Genomic DNA, 21,501 nt, shown 5'->3' on the forward strand with positions numbered 1-21,501 from the left:
TCATCGTTAGCAGTGGAAATTTGGTAAATTGGATTACTTAAGGAGACAGCTCATCAAGAACTTGTTTACTTGGACTTGAAGACGACCATATTTTAGTCAGCTGGAAAATGGAGTTCCACAGGTGTAAAGTTCTAAGGAAGAAGCTTTGTTCATGGAATTTATGTTTAGGTTTGGGCACAGATAAAGAATGGGGGAACTTGATTTCAGCTACTCTATTTTACCCCAAACAAAGCATATTACCACTTATAATGTAAGCGCTACAATTTATGATAGTGCCTAACAGGGTACTATGGGGAGTTGAGCAGCAAGATGTCTGTCTACACAACATTTAAACTTCTGAAGGTCCACAGTCAATCATAGTTAAATACAGTTCATGTTGTTAATGCATGATATCAATGACCAATCACCGCCAATTCTCGATTATGTGCAGTTCTTTTTTCATGCTTAGACGGTGCAGGGTCAATGAGTTGACACTCTCTACATTGCTCCACCACTTCCTGGACATTGTCCATTTTCATGTTAGGATTCACTTTCTTTGCTAGATACAAAGTTATTTCCTTTCCGAAATGATACATATTATGTAGGTTCTTCAGATCTTCTACCCAGAACACACCAAGGCCATTCTAGTTATGTACTGATTGCCAAACTTCACCTAGTCCTTAGCAAATGTAGCTCCTCCCAAACGATTTATAACATTCAGGCCCAGAATCACATCAATTCCTGCAACAAGCCTACCGAGCGCAATCAGTTTGAGTTGTGATGGTATTTTTCTTACCACTACCTCAGCATTGGTTTCTCCACAACACTTCACCTCTCTGCCATCTACCACTCTAATAATTTTTTTTCGTTGACAGCGACCACTATCTATGGCAACAGACTCTTACCTTTTCAAAATTAAAGGGGCGACTACTCTGACACAATTACTCATTTCCCTGAAACGAAAGGCAATTCTTACTAATGTGTCCAACCTGGCTACACCAGGCAATTCCAAAGTTTAGCTATCCAAGGGAGGAAACTATTAATGTAGAAAGCTTTCTAGCATCTAAAGACGTCAACAGTTAAGGGGTGGAGGGAATTTTGTTGCTTGTATTAGTCAGGGTATATATGTCGAAGAAATACAAGTGCTATGAGTTCATCAGAGTACATTTCATTAAAGCGCTTATAAAACAGACATCGTGGATGTAACATTGTGGTGATGGGACAGAGGTTGCAGCTTGGTTGATAGTGAGGGATGTGGTTAAATTTGACTGTGCCGAATTCGACACACTGCTGTCAAATACTTGCTACTGCAACGTCCAACTCAAAACTAATTTGAAAAATTTGGCTTTTTATTTATCTCCAAATCATCTCATTTGCATATCAGGTGACAAGATCGTAAGCGTATAAAAAGAATCAGCAGCCATTTTTTTTTCTTTATTCCATTCTTTTTGTCTGCACTGAACTCTACAAGCTGCAGAAAAACAGGTTTGTAATAATTTTTAATCACACAGAACCTATTAGGCTTGCAATTCTTTTTCGGGCTCTGCCTAAGAGTGAAAGGTTAATGGTAGATTTATTGCTGATACTTATGAAATAAGCATTTATTGATTTATCAGTAAAACCAAAATTAATAGATTTTAATAAACTTAGGTAAAAAAACACACACACGGAAAAAATATCATGATAAAAATGGCACAAGTGGATAGATAAGGAAAAATAACATTTTGTCAACTTATGATGAACAACAGCTAATCTGCTTTGTTTTAGAAGAGAAATAGATCCTGAGTGGTTTCATTATTTTTAATGAATTAAGAGGAAAAAAGCTGAGAAAAAAAATTGAGAAAAATAGATCTACACGTAATGTGTACATGCATCCCTACAAGTGTATTTTCACTTTTGTGAAAATGTACATATTACAGATTTCTACAGTAATCTGAAAACTTAAAAATCAGAATCATTAATTGTATTAAAATCGTCCCATCGCTATTACACATTGCTTGGCACTTCTGTGAAGGGTCAGAGTTTATTATCTTAACCATTGAAAATCACATTCTCATTTTGATGAAATATTAGATTTTAATCATTCAATACTTATCCAGTTTATGACCGAATCTCTGACAACTTCACATCAACATCTTCCGGCAGGTTACGTAGCCAGATTGCCAGACAACAAAAAAAGAAAATTGGCATTCCTCATTCTAAATAGAAAGCCATTCTCAACATGGGGCAAGGGATGATTTCACGTGTTAAACCTAATTTCTTGATTTAATGAATTTTTTGCTTTCATTGAAACTTGTCTTCTGACAGCTGATTGGATAATCGCTTTGGCATCTTATGGATACTTACATATCCTATTGAAAGATACCAACATACAGTTACCGGAGATTGGGTTGTAAACTGAATAAGTACCATTCATATAAAAGGATTTTTTTTTAAGAAACTACTATTTTCTCAAAAATAAATGTAAAAAAAGAAACATTAAAAAATATGTGTGCATGACTTTTATATATAAACAATTTTCCTTATGCTACTGAAGCTATGTTTCTGTGATTAACGCTTCAGAGTTCAAATACAATAATGAAAAAATAAATTCGGAAAATGGGTAGATAAGAAAAACAAACCGGAAATCAGAAACAAAAACGAAATGGAAAAAAAAAACCCAAAAAAACAGCAGTAACAAAAAGGTGATGGCAGCTCAGTGGTTAATGACACAGACTGAAAAACTGGGTGTGCTAAGTTCAAATCCAGGTCGTTCCATAGAAACTTTCACTTAGGAAAGTTTGCAACCTTCATGTGGTTCCTTCCATATTAAATATCCAATGTTTTTTTTTAGAAAGAAATCAGTGAAACGAATGCTAAGAATAATCATCTGATTCATACAAAATGAATGAATGGTGCTCAAGAACAACGGCAGTACAGCAAGTTGTAAGTCATGCCTTCAAATCTATGGCAAAATCAGGAAAAGAGAAGGAAAAAAAACTTGGGTTTATGTGGCATTAATTTACATATAAGAGAGAGGAAGAATAGCTGTAAGAAGGACGAATTGGGGAGGACAGAAAGTTGAATGTTGAACAGCTGAGGGGAAACATCGAAGTTGAGAGTTGGTGTTATGAATTACGGTTAATGTGAAGAGGAGTTCTGTGTTTTCTTTTTAGGGATTGTATCTTTGACCTCCAAAATCAACAGATTAGACCATTCCTATTATGGCCTGGTCCCTGTTAATTGCAGTGTAATGCTAGTTTTGTGCAGTTTTAGGAGGTCCAATCTCCCAGGCCTTACCTTCTCTCTGAGATGGGGTTAGTTTATTGTTAATCATTTGGGATGCCCTTATCGGGGAATGCTGAAGGGCCTGCTTGGGCACTTTTTGCAGGTCAAAGTGCCTCTCCTTGAGGCGCCAATTTCTCAATCCCACTTTCCGACCCTGGTGTCAAAGTTCTTGCAGTGAGATAGAACTAAAAACCTCCTTTAGGGGGTTACAGAGTTGATGTGAATTACAACGTTAGTGAAGAGGAGTTCTGAACATTTCTTGTAAGAATTATATAATGATTAACTTAAAGTTTATTTTAAATACATTTTTAAATTATACTTGATTTGAACAGATTAGTAAACAAAGATTTTAAAAGGTTACAATTGTTTTCTTTCGCTAATCTTAAGCAACAGCTTAAAAAAAAAAAAAATTCAAATCGCAAACGATAAAAAAAATATATGAAGTCACTTTAATCGAATACTAGAAGGGCTATCCAGCATTGCCCAGGGCAAAAGAGTAATGTATTTCTATTAAAACTTCTATTTACCTACCCCTCTCTATTCATCTCTTTATCTTTCTCCCGTTTTCCTCTTCTCTCTCTCCCCAACCCTCTCTTTGTCCTCTACTCAGCCCACTCCTCTTTAGCTGGACATACATACACAATGAAAACCCAATGAAAACTCCTTTATATAATAAATTCCTCGTGGAATCAGCCGGCATTTTTTTTTTTTTTCAAAATTAGTACATAAACATCATCATATCGTATGCATCCAAAGATTCTATTGCTGACATTTTATCCGCGATATTTTTCTAGAAAGACATTAAACATTATGGAATAATAGGTTGCCAACATCATAAGTGAAAGTGATTTTTGTGGAACAAACTGGATTTGAACTTGAGACACCCAGGCCGTCAGTCTGTATTGTTAACCATTAGACCATTGTCACCTCCCAATACATAACACTGAAGGGGGGGGGGCTCTTCTTCACAAAACCTGACCCAGTTGATCATCAAAGAATGAATGATTTTTTCTAAATTTTACATTAATCCTCAAGGCAAACGCTGATCAAGAATATATGAACTTTGTGGGTATTTGTTTTGTAGTTTGTTTTTTTTTACTTTAAGCTGGACCTACAGATATTATATAATAGATGAAATATCCAACTTTCAATATTTTTTCATAACAAATAAAAAGATTGAAAATGGAAATCTGCACATTTTATATAAGTAAAATTGCCAACTCAAGGAAAAATACATTTCTATTTCTTATAGTGATATCATGGCGCCTGTTAACAACATTTCTATAAAAAGATATTTTTAACTTTTTTTTATTTTAACAGGGAAACTACTTTCTAGTGATGTTTTGGAGTCAGTACAGTCACCATAAGCGGTTTTAGTTTTTAAAATCTAAAGCCTTCGGCTTTAGCTCATATCACTTAGGCTCACACAATCGGAATGAACCATCTTATTGAAGGAGTATCACTTCAGCACTTTGGAGATAAATGTTAACAGAATTGAAAAATAGGAGAGCTGGATTCATTCTCTCTTTATAAAAACAGATGTACAAACAATATGGCTGCACACAAGGAATTGGTTTCTTTTTATTGGTTTGTGCCAAAATAGTTTTTTTTCTTGAAATAGCTCACAAACAAATCCCATATAGTTTCTGGGAAAAATAATCATTCGCTTTATAATAAAGAACAATGTGTATTTATATGTGTGGGTGTGTGCAATTATATATCTATAAAATTAAGAATGTGTACGAGGACACATTTTTAATCTACAGACTTGAAATTTGGTCTATAGAGTATTCAGACAACTTTTTAATCGGTTTTCATCTGGAAAAGAAGGGCTGCCAAGGGGTCAAAATTGAAAAATTGGTACTTGGGGTTCATCGGATTTTTATGTGTTTGTTAACTGTTTCATATGACAGATTTGTTTTTGTTAAGAATAAGTAGGTTTGAAAACATTTTAAAGATCGTGGAAAGCTGACCTAATGGTATTCGACTCACTGTCATTAGGTTTTGGTTTCAGCTTGAGTATTTTTTTTTTTACTTACAAGAAGTGAACTGTTTAGAAAAAAAAACATAATACTCGCATGCACATGTCTCAGTTTCTTTCCATTTTTTTTTTACTTCATTTTTTTTCTTGGATTATCACCGTTAAATTTGGGAGAATTATTCCCCACCCTTCAAAAAGGAGGTTGTCTACTCCAAAAGCCGTTCTTTATATGGGGAGGTTGGGATGTCTATTCCAAACGCCGTTCTTAATATGACAATACTGAAAGAAGTGAAGCGGAAAAAAATCGTAATTGTTTTGTTTTACATGTTAAAAAAGACTACATAAAACTGGAATTTACTTTAATACTATTAGTGGAAGAGTTGAAAAAAAGAGGAAGACTTGAACGACAAACGGAAACAGCTAGGACTGCTACCACTGATTTTGATCTCTCTAAACAGTTCATATACTTCTAAACCTTCTGTTTTTACTTTCCATTATTATTCTAATGGACCATTTTTTATAATTTTATTAATTCATACCGATTTACGCATTCCCTTAATTGCTTTTTTAAAATTCAAACAGTAACCTACATGTTATCACCCGAAATCAGCACTAATCGCCAGTGAAAGCCAGATTATTTCATTTCAGCCATGGCCGCCAGTATCCGCAATTGTTTAGGAACGGCAAGTGTTGGTAGGCTTCCACCGGGCAACGCTGGTTAACGGGTCCTGCTAGTTTTAAATAAAGGCTGGTAGCGCCACCATGATAAAAAATATCATTTTAAAAACATAAACACTACATATTTGAATAAGTAAACTTTAGTTACTTCTAGTAGTTAGGCAAACTAATGCAAAAAAAAAAAAAAAAAGAAAGAAAAAAAAAAAGGAACATTTGTGCTAAATTATTATTTAGCTTAGATGTGTTATTTTTCACAAGACTTGACTTGACTGAAAATTATCTCCTACTTCCACTAGGCCAAAATGTACCAGACCCCATGCTAATGAGTTGTGGGTGAAAGGAAGATCATTTGTGCGGAGGGGGGGCACAAGTGTGACTATGATGGGCCACATGTGGCTTGCAGGCAACATGTTTAACATGCCTGGTTTAAACAATCCTATTTCATCAGACTATAATACATCACTAAGTCAGTCTTGAGTCTATCATATAGATAACACCACTAATCAAAAATCTTACATATTTTATAAAAACTAACCTACAAATGGCATGAAAATGTGATATTGGAAACAGAAAATTTTGAGGTCAAGGATAAATTGTTTAAAAGAAAATTTTTTTTTTTAATACATTAAGCTGATAAGTGAATCACTGGAATTAGTGTATCGCTTTACAAGAAGACTATGTTGATGATAAACAATGAATTTTACCGAAAAGTTGTTTTATTAGATAAGTCCGGAACTTATTGAGTGATATGTTAGACGATGATCCCTCTTCACTAAAATTTAGCAGCAACTGAAATCTCACTTCAAATCTTTCTCATGCCACATACTTAAGCAAATCAACGAGTCCCCCAGCTGATTCAATTTCATACTCTGTTAATCATGCCTAATAAACAGTTTCACCAGGCAAATCATATGGTTACTTAAAATACCAAGTAATATTTAGCAAAAATTATAACTAGCAAATCTTCGGTTTATATATGCTACCCACCTCCAATTCAAAGGAGGCGATAATTCCTAGGAGGATGGTTTCATAACAACAGTAGAGATAATACAAACACTACCTCTCTCTCCATCCCAATGAAGGTAATTCCAAGGAGAATAGTCTCATAACAGAACAGATACTATACTATTCACTTCTACTGAATTGAGCATTACAAGATAGGACATTAGTCTGAAATAGTAAACTGAATTTGAAGAAGAAAAAAAAAAACAGTGCAAAAAAAAACAAAAAAAAAAACAAAGGTGCAAAAAAAAAATGTTTTAAGCGCAAAATAAACGCAACACACAAATAAAAAAGGAACGCAATACAAAAAAAGAAATACAAGGAAAAAAAAGAAACCCAGAAAAAAAAAAACAGGAGAAAAACACAGAAAAAAAAACACAGAAAAAAAAGAAAAGGAAAGGAAAGAAACAGGAAATGAAAGAAACACAAACAGGAAAGAAATAACAAATTCCAAATCACCAAGGCTTTTACTTTACTAATCAATATTGTTGTACTGTACGAGGTATGGGTCAGTTAGCCCTTTAGTAAGTATATTTTCCTTTTTATAAATTTTAAGAGAATTGAAATTTGGAATGGCAACAATCAAAATCCATTAAATCAGTGATTGGATGGAGTTGTTTTGACAAATGTTAAAAATAGAATGAGGTCAGTAAAAATAATTATGAAAATGCAAAGATATGCAGGATAAATGAACTGAAGATATTAGACTTGATTTGATGTCCACAGAAGAAGAGAAAGAGAAAAGGAGAGAGAATGCTAAAAATTTGAATGATACAAGGAGATAATTATTTTCTCTTGATTGCATCAACTAAAAAAACAGAAAAAAAAATTTCCATTCATCAGTGATATAGAAGAATGCCTATGAGGGCAGTTAGGCACAAAGTCAATTCATAATCTTTAGAAAATATTGTTCCCCAGAATAAGTTGTAGCAAAATACATTAGTTGATTGACAATAACATGATACAACAAATGAAAATTTAGCTAATCAGAATCAAAGTTTGATTTGTCAGCTTGAATGCTATTTGGACCAAATATAATTTTATATATTAGATAGTGGCTCACATTTTGTATAAATACATTAGTTATGTCCATATTTACTTACTCCCCCCCCCCCCGGCCAAAAAAAAAAGGGAACACTCTGAATCAGGAAAAAAATAATAACTGTCTCTCTAGAAGGATTTTTCTTTCTCTGACCCAGGAAAGAAAAGATGAACTGTAGTATCAGAACAGATACTACATCTACTACCACTTCTAGCCAAAATTTATTGTATCTGTCATATATATACAGGGGTTGTTCCAGAAGTAATGCATCCCATTTAAAAAAAAAAAAAATGGATTATAATTCTAAATTTGATCTGCCATCATTAACCAATGTCTAATTGATGCAAATCACAATGAATGGCCCAGGAGTGTTAGGTTTGTTTTTGCAGATCAGTAGGAATTCTTAGCTTGCAAGGCCACTAAGACCGCATTCTATATAATATCAATGACAAACAGTTACTATCTCACATTACACAGACTCAGGAACCAATCTGAATAAGAGTGCCATTTCCGAACCCAAAATAACCAACTATAATGGCATTCACCTAGAGAGTTACGCAGTCTCCGAATGAATTCACTGCATCCCACATCAAGGTAGTTCACCTCCACTAAATGCATATGTATGTTGGCGTACATCTGTATGTATGCATGTGTTATTTCCATGTGTATGTGGGGTGGAGAGGGCTCCCGTAAGCTGTGGTGAAGGCAACTCCTCTAGAAGAAGCAAATCTCTGATTTAAAAAACCATAAAGCGAGAGACCAGTACCCGCATTAAGCTGGTCTGCATTTTGACTTGTTGCTGGCTATCTTGCTCTTGCTTGCTGCTGGATGTCAACATTTTGAACAGAGAGAAAGATTTAGCTGTCATACAAAACTAAAACTCTGCAACATCATCTTTGTATAGATACTCCCTCAGGCATTTGTCTATAAAAAAAAGTTCCTGTGGCTATGAAAAAGTTGTGACACGTGTAGGCCTGAAATGCTGGAAGCATGTAATAATTGATCTGCCATCATTATATGTATCTATATATATATGTATGTATAGGTGCACGTATGTGTATGTCTATGTATGTATATCTATGTGTATATGTGCGTGTATATGTTTGTGTGTGCATGTATATACATATATATGTGCATGTATGTGTATATATGCATATGTGTATGTATGTGTGTGTATGCATACACATGTGCATGTATGTGTGTATGAATGCATATATATGTAAGTGTATGTATATATATGTGCCTATGTGTATGTTTGTGTATATGTATTTGTATGTGTGTGAATGTATGCATGTGTATTATGCATTGTGTATGTATATATGTGTGTATGTTTATAGATATGTATGTGTGTATGTGTATATATGTATGATTGCGTTTATATATTTATATGTATATATGCCAATGACCGTCTTGTGTATGTTTATGTATGTATATGTATGTGTATTATGTATTGTGTGTGTATGTACGTGTATTATGTATTGTGTGTGTGTGTGTGTATGTACGTGTATTATGTATTGTGTATGTATGTGATATGTATGTTTGTATGTGTATATATGCGTGCATGTATATATATGTATGTATACCAGTGACCGTCTACAGTGTCATGTCTGTTTGAGCGTGTGAATTCGCCGTCAGGACTAAAGTTATTTTCGGACTCATAGACTTTCAGTGTCTGAGAGAGTGGCACTCGTCTGACAAGACGTTGCAATCATCATATATATATATCATTAAGTTTATATCCACATATATTGATTAGAATGAAAATGAAGTAATGTAATAGTTTGTATTAAGAAAAAAATCCATATACATGTTTAAATAATGGAACTGCATTCATCATTTTTTTTTAAATCAATACAATAATTTAAATTTTAGCAAATTAAGAACGGTTGTTTCAGATTCAAACATATTCATGAAGATTTTAATATTTTTTTCCCAAGGTTGATGCGAACTCAAATTGCCAGAAGGAAATCGATTTATCTTGATGCAAGTGTTATGTAATTGATTTCTTTTTTAAAGTATTCAATAGGTCATAACCATTTTTATTTGGGGGGGGGGGGTCTAAGATTTATGAATTCCTCCATTCTGGACTGAATTTTGTAATTTCAACAATTTAATAACATGATTATTTGGTTGTCATCTGTTTGACAAAATACAAATTCAGCAAATAAACCTTATTATGAATCCATCTAGGAGCAAATATTCTTTTATTTGTGTTGTTGTATGTATATGTATAATTTTCTAGCTTGCACTTTTCTAATGCTTGCTAAAATCATATATACACCTGACAATCCTTTTGTTGTTATTCTCAAAATCAACACAGACAAATTTATCAACATACAAATATATTTACAATTAAACTTTTGCTCATTGACAAAGAGAGAGATGTTTAGTTGTAGGGGTTAGTTTGTGTGTGGCAGCAACAGCTGAGAAAATGTGAATTACGCTCGACGGCTGTTGGTTTTCTCTTCTCTATCTCTCCTTTTTCTGTTGTTTATATCAAGTGTCTTACATTCCTGAAATGTAATATTAAAAATATTACATTTTTATTTTGCGTTGCGCAATTCATAATCTCCTGCCCTAGAATGTAAACATTTGTTTTTGGTGATAATTACAATTCCGGTCATTCTATGGGGCAGAAGAATGTAGATCAAAAATCCATCGGGAATGTGCATGTGTGCACATCTCTGCTTTCATCAGTGTCACCCCGACTCCATATCCAACATTTTTAGGGGGTGGGTGAGAAAGGAGTTGTTAAGTAAAGAGCATTTGCCACAAGATTTCAGAGTCAATTTTGTACTCTGTCAAGGTATGCAAGAGTATCATGAGCAGCACCTCCCCAGATGTGGCAACAGTACTCCATCTTAGGACATAACCAACTCTTGTACAGAGAACTGCATCAGGGATTAGATACTTTCTAGATCAATAGAATGATCCAACCATTTATCCAACAACCGTAGCAACAGATTGGATGCAAGTCAGCCCTAAGAACTGCTCAAAACAAGAGAATTTTTTAAGGAGAGACCTTTCATTTTGACTGGGGCAAAACAAGGATCCAAGCATTGATGATGAAAGGAGAGGTTTGGTTTTAGAAGCGTAGAGAAGATTGTTTTTTAAAGTCACAAGCCACTTTTTCTTCCCTTAGTGCAGCACATGCTCAAAATCTAAAAAGAGAACCAGGGAGATCTTGATTAGGTTTGGTTATTTTGTTTTATGGCATATCAACCTTTTTGGGGTTGTTTAATGCCGAATACAGTCATTTAGGTGAAAGCTTTTATGCTTCAAGTTCATTATCTCTTCAAATATTTATTTAACAAGGATCCGTGGTGCAGTGGTTAGAGTACTTGGAAAAATCAATTGTAAAAGTGATATTCTTCTGAAGGCTAAAGGTTTAATCCTCAGTATAGGCGACCGAAAAATACATTTGCGAATTATTTAGGACCTCTATCCAGTCATGGCTGACGGAACAAGAGCACGCTACCTCCGTGAAGTAAATAAAGGGTTCCACTTGAAATTCCGTTCAAATCCCCGAGTTCGACAGAAACATTCCAGAGTTTGACAAAATACACTTGGAGAAAGTTGGGGATTATATCGACTGAAACGTTGTGAAAATCACACTTAAGATGAGAACTGTAGTTCAATGAAAAATAAGACAAATAACCAATCCTCATCTCAAAAATTCAGAAACGTCAAGAATTATTGCTTTTACCATAAAATGTGGAATGTTTAACCAAGAACAATGCCGGTTGTAGTAATAGTAGTAATAATAGTAGTAGTAGTAGTAGTAGTAGTAAACCTCCCCAAATGTTATGTAGCTTTGAAATACAATTTGTAACCCTTCTCCTCCGTCAATATTTTCACGTCATTTATTGGAGATCTTTTTATCAGTGTTTTGTTTAATTTTCAATTTTTGAGCAATTATCAAGGTTTGATTATGGCTTGAATAAAAGCACTATTTTTCATTCTAACTCAACACGCTTTACACTATCTATATTTTTATTAAATAAATACTTTAAAATAATTTAAAACACAAAAAAAAAACTTATCCAGGTAAGTAGAAGAGTAACATTTATTTGTTGTATATTTATTTTACACCTTAATTTATTGGCTATTCTAGAAAAACAAGGCTGATAGCCATTAGTCGCGTGCTCCCGTGTAATGAATGAATGCGGGAATGTAGGATTGACATGAAATTCTCAAAGATAAACTAAAATGACCAAAAAATGGGTTGAAATTACTTAAATAAATAAAAAGTAAATGACTTAGAATGATTTTAATGAACTTAAAGATGAATTGAATGGCCTTAAGAAGGACTTGAATGCTTACAAAATAACTGGAATCCTTCAAAAAACAACTTGAATGATCTGGAGAATAACTTGAATGGCTTTGACACTGACTGGTTGTAAAGTGGGTGATCATTTTACATTAAATTAATACAGAAAAGTAATCCCCCACTTTATATCACAAAGTTACAAACATAAGTACAGCATGTAGTAAGAACAGATACTACACTTTGATCTTCATATATAATTTATCTCGTTAAAATGAAAATTACAATCAAGATAATTCAACGTAAAATTAAAATAAATTAAAAGTAAAATTCAAGTTTAGAAAACAAATTTAGGCACGAGGCCCTATAAGATCTGGGAGGGGGAGTGTTGCAGGGTCTTTGTTACTAAAGTGAAAATGGAGTCTTTGGCGGCTTTACTCTTGACTGGCAACATTTACCACAATACCTCATTCACTCTGTGGACTCTAAACTAACTAATGAAAACCCTAGCGTTTTTGCAAAGAAGGATATATGTACAATTTCTGTATGTGTGTGCAAAAAAAATTTTTTTTTTTTTTTTTATTATTAAATGTGTGTGCGTGTGAAAAAAGTTCAATTCATTGGAAAAAAAACAGTTCGTGTTGGGGAGTGGGGAATCTAGAAAAAATATACAAAAAATAAAATTGCTTAGTGCATTGTTAGTAAGGTCCCTCCCTGAGCTAATCTAGAAAGTTAGATCACCTACTGTTTTCCGGGGCACCGAAAACAAGCAGGAAGATCCCTAGTGGGGATTGGGAAGAATTCTTATCGGGTGAAGGGAGGAAAAATAAATAATTGGCAAAAACAAAAAAGGGGAAAGATGGGGGGGGGGGTAAGGCGGCGACCTTCGAGTAGGGGTTGACCAGGGGGTGCTAAAACAAAAAGATAGAGGGGTAGTGGTAGGTAGCCTCGGAAGGTTCTCTAGTGCCAAAAAACAAACAATCAGGGGACAGGATCTCATCTGTACTACTAGTCAAGAGTCTCTTTACTATTTATTTGTCTAACCTAGCGGGATGGGCTCCGTAGGACCCAGTACCGCATGTGCCATGGTTATGGTGGTAACACAAATTCAAACTTGGCGCCTCGTCGGATGCACAAGCTAGCGTCATGCACCCACCTCTTGTCAAAGGCCACTCGAGGCAACCTCTTCCAATCTGATCTTTACTTTAAGCAGATGTTTAAAGTAGACAATCAGATCTCGATCCAGAACAGATATCTCTTCGCGGACTCGCTTGAAGCATGTGATCCATATGACCATCCTCACTACTGCCAGTATCGCTAGAAAAACCATTCTTTTCTCCCTAGGTAGTGGCGGATCAATGTTCTCCACAAAATATGATTTGTCGAGTTCAAGCCAGCGCTTGGCATCGATGCGAGCCGTTACCTCATTGACGTACCCTAGGAGGGTCTTGAGCCTGCTGCAGCGGAAAAAGGCATGACCGGCTGTTTCCCTCATGTCCTCGTCGCAGCGCAGGCAGTAGACCTGTACAGGTTGAGTTCTTTAAGGAGGGGCAGTGCATTCCGGACAAGTCGCCAGGTAAGGGAAAATTCCGAGTTTGTAAGAAAGTCCCGTCCTGGCGCCCAACTCCATTGGGAGCGGACCTCCTCTAACGACATCCCCGTCCGTTTCACTAGCGGTTCCTTTGTGCTACACCCCACTAGCTCCCGATAAAGCCTGTTCCTAGACTGTTCGAGGACACTGGTCCCTGGCAACGCTCTAAGTGCGGACAGGTATTCGGCGTAGAATGTTTGTTCCCCCCTCGGTCGAAGCTCGGCGAAGACTGAGGGGTCGAGTGTGAGATTGGGAAACAAGTTTCCAACCGCAATGACCCATGGAACGTCTACGTACAACGAACGGCTCAGGAAGGCCAACCTCTCTGCATGCTTGTGACACAGGAGATTGGGCAGTCCCAAGCCTCCCTCGCTCAGATTTCGGACACAGACCTCTCTACAAACATAATGCTTACCCTCGTTCCACAAGAGTGTGTCGAGGTGCTCCTGTAAGCTGATTCGTCGTTTTGTAGGGAGGAGAAGTACAGACAAACGGTAAAGAATGAGCGGAAAGACGTATGTAGCACGCGCTTCTGCCCAACCGTTCAAGGACAATTTCCTTCGAACCCAAGTCTTGACAGAGGATTCGACCTTGGTCTACTTCCGACCAGTTTTTCTTCAGTTAGAGACCCGGTCTGAACCACACACCGAGGATCCGGACCAGGCCGTCGGTCCAACTGAAGATGCCCGGAAGCGAATTTACTCCAGTCCAGGCACCCAACCACAGACCCACCGACTTACTGCGATTGAAGACGGCCCCCGTAACTTCTTCGTATCGAGCGAGCACCTCAGTGACAGCTTGAATGTCCATGGGGCAAGACACGAACACAGTGATGTCATCGGCGAACACGGACACCCTGGCTCGTGTACCTCCAGAGAGAGCTATCCCGCGCAGGACTGGTGTAGTCGCCTCGTCCCTTAACTTGCGAAGGAGGGGTTCCAACGCCAGTACGTACAAGAGAGGCGACAGCGGACAACCCTGTCGCACCGACCGGGAGACGGCAAAAGACTCCGACAGCTTACCGTTGATCTGCACTGCTACGTCGGCCTGTCATACAGTACAGAGATCCACATGCGGAAGTCCGGATTAAATCCGGCGGCCTCCAGCACAGATCCCAGGAACCGATGGTCCACCCTATTGAAAGCCTTGGACTAATCCAAACTGATCAGCGTGGCCTCGGCGTCGACTTCTGTCCCCTCTATAATCGTGCATATCAGATGAAGATTGTCTTGAATCGATCTCCCCTTCACAGCATAGCTCTGGTCTGGTTCGATCAAGTCAGTGATGACAACCTGCAACCGATTCGCAAAAACCTTGGCCAAAATCTTTAACTCTGTGTTTAGCAGAGTCAAGGGCCTGAAATCGCCTAAATCTTCCTCCCCACCATGCCGTTAACCTTTCCTCAGCAATGTGATCACTCCTTTGGTCACCTGCCCAGGGATGGAGCCCTGAACAAACCAATAGTTGAACATATCCTTCAGAATAGGAACCAACATGGGCGACAGCCTCAAGTAGAATTTGTAGGGTAGACCATCAAGCCCCAGGGACTTGTTGCAGCCGACCTGCTTCAACGCAGCAATGATCTCATGTTCCGCGACAAGACCATCACAGCTAGCTGCTCGAGCCGCCATGAGGCGGGCGAGTCAGCCAAATAGCTGCCAAACTCTTCGACCCTGAGTCTGGGTAGTTGGGTGAAGCATTCCGATAGATGCTTTCGAAACCCCTCGCAAATTTCCCGCGTCGACACAAGAGCGTGCCCTTCCAGGTCATTTACTTTTCGAATGTACCCGTCCGAGCCGCGCCTTAGAGCAGCCTTATGCAGCAACAGCGTCTACATTAACAGCCTCGTTCGAGACTTTCATTAGCCTAGCCCTAACTATCTGGCCCTCGTACCGCTCGTTGGCCAAGCGGTTGAGGTCCTGTTTAGCTAGTGCTATCTCTAGGGTCCCCTCCCTCCACCACCCGGGTCAGCTTATTCTCTATACGCTTCTTGGCCTTAGCCTTATCTAGCGTGAGGTGTTGGCTGTACTGGACTACACTTTGATTTTGGCCAAAAGGCCAAGAAGAGCTTAAAAAGCTAAGAACAGCATGTATTAAGAACAGACCTTTGATCTTAACCAAAAAGGCTAAGCACAAAAGTGTTACCGACCGACCGACAGAGTGACTTATAGAGTTGCTTGCATGCGACTAATAACTGAAATAAATATTCCTTTCTAGAAAAATAAGTTTTTAAAATAGATAAAAAATGAAAAAATATGTAACTACTAAATTAAATTAATTTCTTATTTACCTTTCTTACCAAGATGTTAGACACAAGGTCAGGAGTGGTTTTGAGTAACCAGCGCACTAGGATAAGCACACTGACCAAAAAAAAAAAAAAAAAAACGTCTGAGCAGCTACATCTCAGACGATAGGCAGTAAACCAATCTTTTTTCCAAAGAGAATATAAAGCCTGGAAAGGTGAACCAAAACCATTGTTGGATTGATTTGATGTGATTCTATTAACAAATTAATATGATGGTGTTACTACGAATTGAAAAAAAAAATAAAACAATTGACAACAAGGGCCAGTGATGTAACCGATAAAGTACTTAATAAAATTTAGGTGTAAGTGACACTGTTCTGGAGGTTGAATGTTCAATCCTCAGTGTGGGTGATACTTAGTACTTCTACTCAAAACGAGAGCATGCTATCTCCATGAATTAAATAAACTGTTCCATTCAAAATTTCATGCAGATTCCATCCAGAGATATTTTCAATTCTCTGTGCCTCCTTATCCCTTTCCTTTGACCAAGCATTTGTCACCTGCAATGTCTGCCATTCATATGAATCACCAAAACATGCAACCCAGCACATGTTTACAATACAACAGCCCAAGAGATAAAAGGCGATCAAGAGGGTCCAGTCTATCAGACTGATTATTGAAGACAGGTTCACAACTGGTATTTTAGGCATAAGAAAAGAGATGGTTTTCTTTCAGCAGATGCCAGAAATAATCTGTTAATTTTTTTAGAATAATAATTTGTGGATTTACCTTTTTTCTTATTAAGGTGGATTTGCTTATTACACTGTGCTGTTTCTTGTAAGTGCAATCCTCGATAGCAACCTATGATTTTGACTTTTCCTTAATAAAAAAATAAATAAGTATATAAAAAAGATAAGTTCACATAAAGCTTGAAAAACAGGCCTATGTCTTTAAAAATTAAATTGCTAAAAATATTAGTCTATATAAAGTATTATAACAACAGGTTTCTTTGTTTTTGTAATTTTTTTTATATTTCATAAGTCAGAGTTAAAGTGGAGTGTTTGTTTAGATGACAAACTCTACAGGCCTGGCTTGAGGTCGTCATGACCCCAGTCAGAGTTTGACACCTACCATTCTCCTCCAAAATATACGTAAGAGTCCTTACAGCAAATCGAAAAAAAAAAAAAAAAAAAAAAAAAAAACTTCAAATTCTAACCTTATTAACACTTCTCCTAAAGTGGCTTCTCAGCCTTGACAAATGGAGACCTATTAGTAAAAAAATAAAATTAGAATAAAAAACAATTGAAATAATTTAGACAAATGTTAAACAGGTCGTGGTCAGAGCAGAATGCACAAAAAATTCCATATAAGCATTAAAAAAAATGGTTTTATGTTTTATTTTTGAGAAAAATATACTGGAAATGTTTAAACATTATCTAAATAAGCAAAATCACGTGACATCAGGTCAAATTCAGTCGACATCTTTTGATTCTGCTTATTCAGATAAATGTTGGCACATTTCAAGCTTGCTTTTCTCAAGTTTGCATGCATAATACTTTATGAATTTTAAAATTAAAATGATTCCTTGTTTAATAATATTTACTAAAAACAACATTAAACCATTTTTAATGCCAATATGAAATGTTTTTTTTCTTGCATTCTGCTCTGGCCGTGACCTTTAACATTTACCATAATAATTTGATATTTTTAATCAGTGTTAATTCAATCTTTTTTGGTGAAGATTAGAGTGTGGAATTTGTCGCATATGAAAAAAAAATGCTACACCACAAAAAAATATGTTGATATACATATTTTCTTATGTATTAATAAACTTTTTGTTTTTACTATATATATATATATATATATATATATATATATATATATATATATATTGCATCTAAGCATACAAGATATGGAGGTCATATGTGAAGTAGAAGAAAGACTCAAGATAACAGAACTACGTAGGTAGTTACTGTAAGCAAGTGCCTCGAGAATCTAACATACCCCATCAGTTATATTAAGGGAATGGTAAGCCTTTGCAGAAACCCTAGCTATTGATCTAACCTATCTGACAAACATAACTATGTAATGCAGAGGGGCATGATAGAATAAGTAACTTTACCTACAAATAACATACAGATAGCATTTTTGACATAAATATAGAAAATAAATATACAGAAATTTTTAAAGTTTTGAAGAACAAGAAAGAGACAAACTTGACATAAGAGGTATTTTCTCAGATCATGAATGCTTAGGGATATGTTGCCATGGCAACATGACTGCTGGGATGCGCATATAGCCGACATGGCAAATATGTAAGTGGGCTGGGCTTGTGATCTTGAGGGTGACGGGTGGGAACGCTGCCATCACATCCAACATTATACTTTTGAGAAAGAAGCTAAAATGAAGAGACTCTTTAGAGAGAAAATGTCGAACAAGTCAGGTCAGGAGTGAAAGAGGAAATTTATTGGCAAGTTGCCATGAGAAACACGCATATTTGCCTCAGAGAATGCATGCATGTGCGTGTACATGTATCCTAACATTTGTTGCAAATTCGGTAGAAAAACTAGATCACTCAGAAAGCAAATATTCCAGCTAAATCTCCACACCCGCAATATCCTAATCTGACCAACAGACTTTTCTCCAAATTTTCACATTGCTGGTTTTGTAAACGTGCACTGTGATGTATGTTTAGGCAGTGCATATGAATAGCAAACATTGCAGGTCATAGATGCTTGGCCAAAGGTAGAAGAGAGACACAGAAAATTGAAAATATATCTGGCCAGAGTCTTACCATCTAAAAGATATTTTCTTTATTTGAAACAATAAGCACCATATTGAATGGGAAAGTTACGTTGGGATTGATGTTTGTGAATGTGAGAAAAGCAATGTCTAAGATTATCTACAGATAAGCCCCATGAATGAAGACCATCTTGTTGTTATCTCCAGTGGTCAACCTCTGGGCGGCTGAATAGTCACCACTAACAAAAAGAACAAAACCAGTTGGGGGTGAAAAGATTCCAGGAGATGAGTAGTATTAGCAGTAATGGAGGAGGAGTAAAAATAGTAGTTGGAGGTGAATCTTTGCAGCAGAGAACTGGCAAGTAGTTGGGCTGGTGTGCCTCTACAAGCGGGTTTTTTTTTTTTTTTAGAGTCCTTGAAATGTTTGACTGAGACGTGTATTTTGGTCTGGTCAGGCAAAACTCTTATTCTGCAAGTCTGCCATTCAACCTTAGGAAGGCAGACACCATTTGTAATATTTAAAAAAAATAAATAAATATTTTAACATTTGTTTATAAATAGGGCTTGTAGTTTTTGTTTTAGAGGGAGAATTTTCTGGCACAGTAAGTGGAACAACCATGAGCCATACAATGAATGAATAAAGGCATGTTCACAGTTTGTGGGTGTGTTATAACACAAATCTGAAGAAATAAATGGATGAAAACGATTCTTGTAAATCCACAATATAAAATAATTTATTAGCAATTTACAATTGGGAGAATTACTGTGAACAAGATTGTCTGTCACAAAGCTGATGTTGGTAAGCATCCTCCATTGAACCCTTCTGTTTGTTGTCATCTGGTCAAAAGCGCACATAACCCTGGTTGATCAATCATACTTTAAAACGTCTATTAGCAAGGGAGATAACTATGGTACAAAATATTTAGAAACATTAGATAGCGTATGTATCCGCATAACACATCATGACTACCCATTTCCAAAAAGTATGTAAATGCAGCGATTCACCAAAAGAAAAGAATTCATTTGATGGCTTAGCAACACAAGTCATAGGAACTGGGAAAACAAATTTTGTTTTTACCACTAAAAAGATGCAGATGACATCAAAACAATATTCAGAAGTGACTCAACATTTCAGAAAACATGACCAAGAACTATGTGTATACCACTCCATGTCAATAGAGATATATTGCCAATTAAAAAGTAAAGCTAGATGTACATTAGAATGTTATAATACATGGAGATATTAAAAGCCGTGTGTGAAGGGAATATATAGGACAAAGTAAAAACTATAGACAGAAGAACGTTGAACAATAAGACATCTCAAATAAGCAGCACATTTATTCGGAGAAAATGAACCATGTAATATATAAGAACTAATCATTAGATTAGGAAACCGTAAAAATGTTTTTAAGGAATATGTAGTATGTAATACATATATATATATATATATATATATATATTATATACTACATATTCTCATGGACGAGTGGGTTAAGAGTTTATGCTCATTACTGTGGGATCCAGATTTTGAAATTCGCTAGATTCAGCCACTCTGAGGAGTCGTAGACGATGAAACACATGTCAGTGGATAATTATATTTTAAAAACAATGTGTGTGTGTGTGTGTGTGTGTGCGTGTGTGTGTGTGTGTGTTGGGACGATTAATCAGAATTTGAAAAAGTAAATAAATAAATATTTAAAAAAAAAAAAATCGAACCTTTTAGTGGTATCAGAATTAGAAAAATTTGTACCTATCTTCTGATGCCAAAAACGATTCTTTTAATGGTCTTTTTTTATGCGATTTTGTTCTAAATAAAATCTTCTACTGCTGCTAATAAGAAAATAAATATTTATTGATTTTAAACTACCAGTAAAACTAAAATCTATACATCATTCGCAACAAGTGTTTTTACATTTGAGAAAATATCTGCACATTTAACGTGTTTGTTTTTTTTATGGTAAGCAGGAAAAAATAACTCTATAGTTACAGATTTAGAGATTTATAAAGAATCAGAATTGGTAACTGTATCGGAATCGAGAAAAATATTGAAATCGTTCCATCACTATATATAAGTAGTAAGACTCTACATTTAAAACAAGAATAAGAATTTAAAAAGTCCTAAAAAAGTACTAGAATTGACAACATGGACACATGGCTCAATCGATAAAAGTGCTAAGTTATAATCAATCTTTGGGGGTTAAAAGTTCTATTTTCAGTACAGATGATACTAAGAATCACTCAAGACGTTATAACCAGCCATAACTGATAGAGCAAGGAAAAGCTATTCCCATCAATTCAATAAATTCCAGAAAGTTTCCTGACCTGAGTGGAAGTTTTTGCTCTAAGAACATTTAATAACTAGAGCACTCTTAGAGTCAGGTCATAAAGAAAGAAAACCCTAAAACTTGAAGTTTGATTTAAAGTTGAGATATTGTTTTTCTGCTCATGATATTCTGAGTAGAGAAAGAATCTTCTCTCCACTCACCTATGGTAGGTTGCCCCTTTTTCGCACCAGTTTGACTCGGCTGTACTGAATCAAACTCCAATTTACTGCCTTATTTTATGTTCTTGTAACAATCATCTAAATCACCTGTTTTGCAAAATCATTCTTTGAAACAGGTGATGTATTTAAAATCATGATACCGGTTTCTTCTTGCTAATGCTTAATGCACATAATTAAATTAGTGTATCAAATGTTATCTTGCCA

At 35.9% G+C, this 21,501-nt stretch overlaps 1 protein-coding gene across 2 annotated transcripts in view; it reads right to left on the minus strand.

The window, feature by feature from the left end:
- The window catches only part of LOC145296697 (trafficking protein particle complex subunit 13-like), a 761,029-nt gene that overhangs the window by 661,008 nt on the left and 78,520 nt on the right, over positions 1 to 21,501 (minus strand). The window contains exon 1 of one of the 2 annotated variants that reach the window (XM_080142670.1): positions 17,269 to 17,289. The exons of the other annotated variant lie outside the window; for it this stretch is intronic. The gene's annotated coding sequence lies outside the window, so the exon portion shown is untranslated. Of the gene's footprint in view, positions 1 to 17,268; positions 17,290 to 21,501 lie in introns of those variants that run through there. 2 annotated transcript variants of the gene reach the window in all.

This window comes from Euprymna scolopes, chromosome 17 (assembly GCF_053919585.1).
Source record: "Euprymna scolopes isolate OS-2025 chromosome 17, ASM5391958v1, whole genome shotgun sequence".
NCBI classification, from domain to species: domain Eukaryota; kingdom Metazoa; phylum Mollusca; class Cephalopoda; order Sepiida; family Sepiolidae; genus Euprymna; species Euprymna scolopes.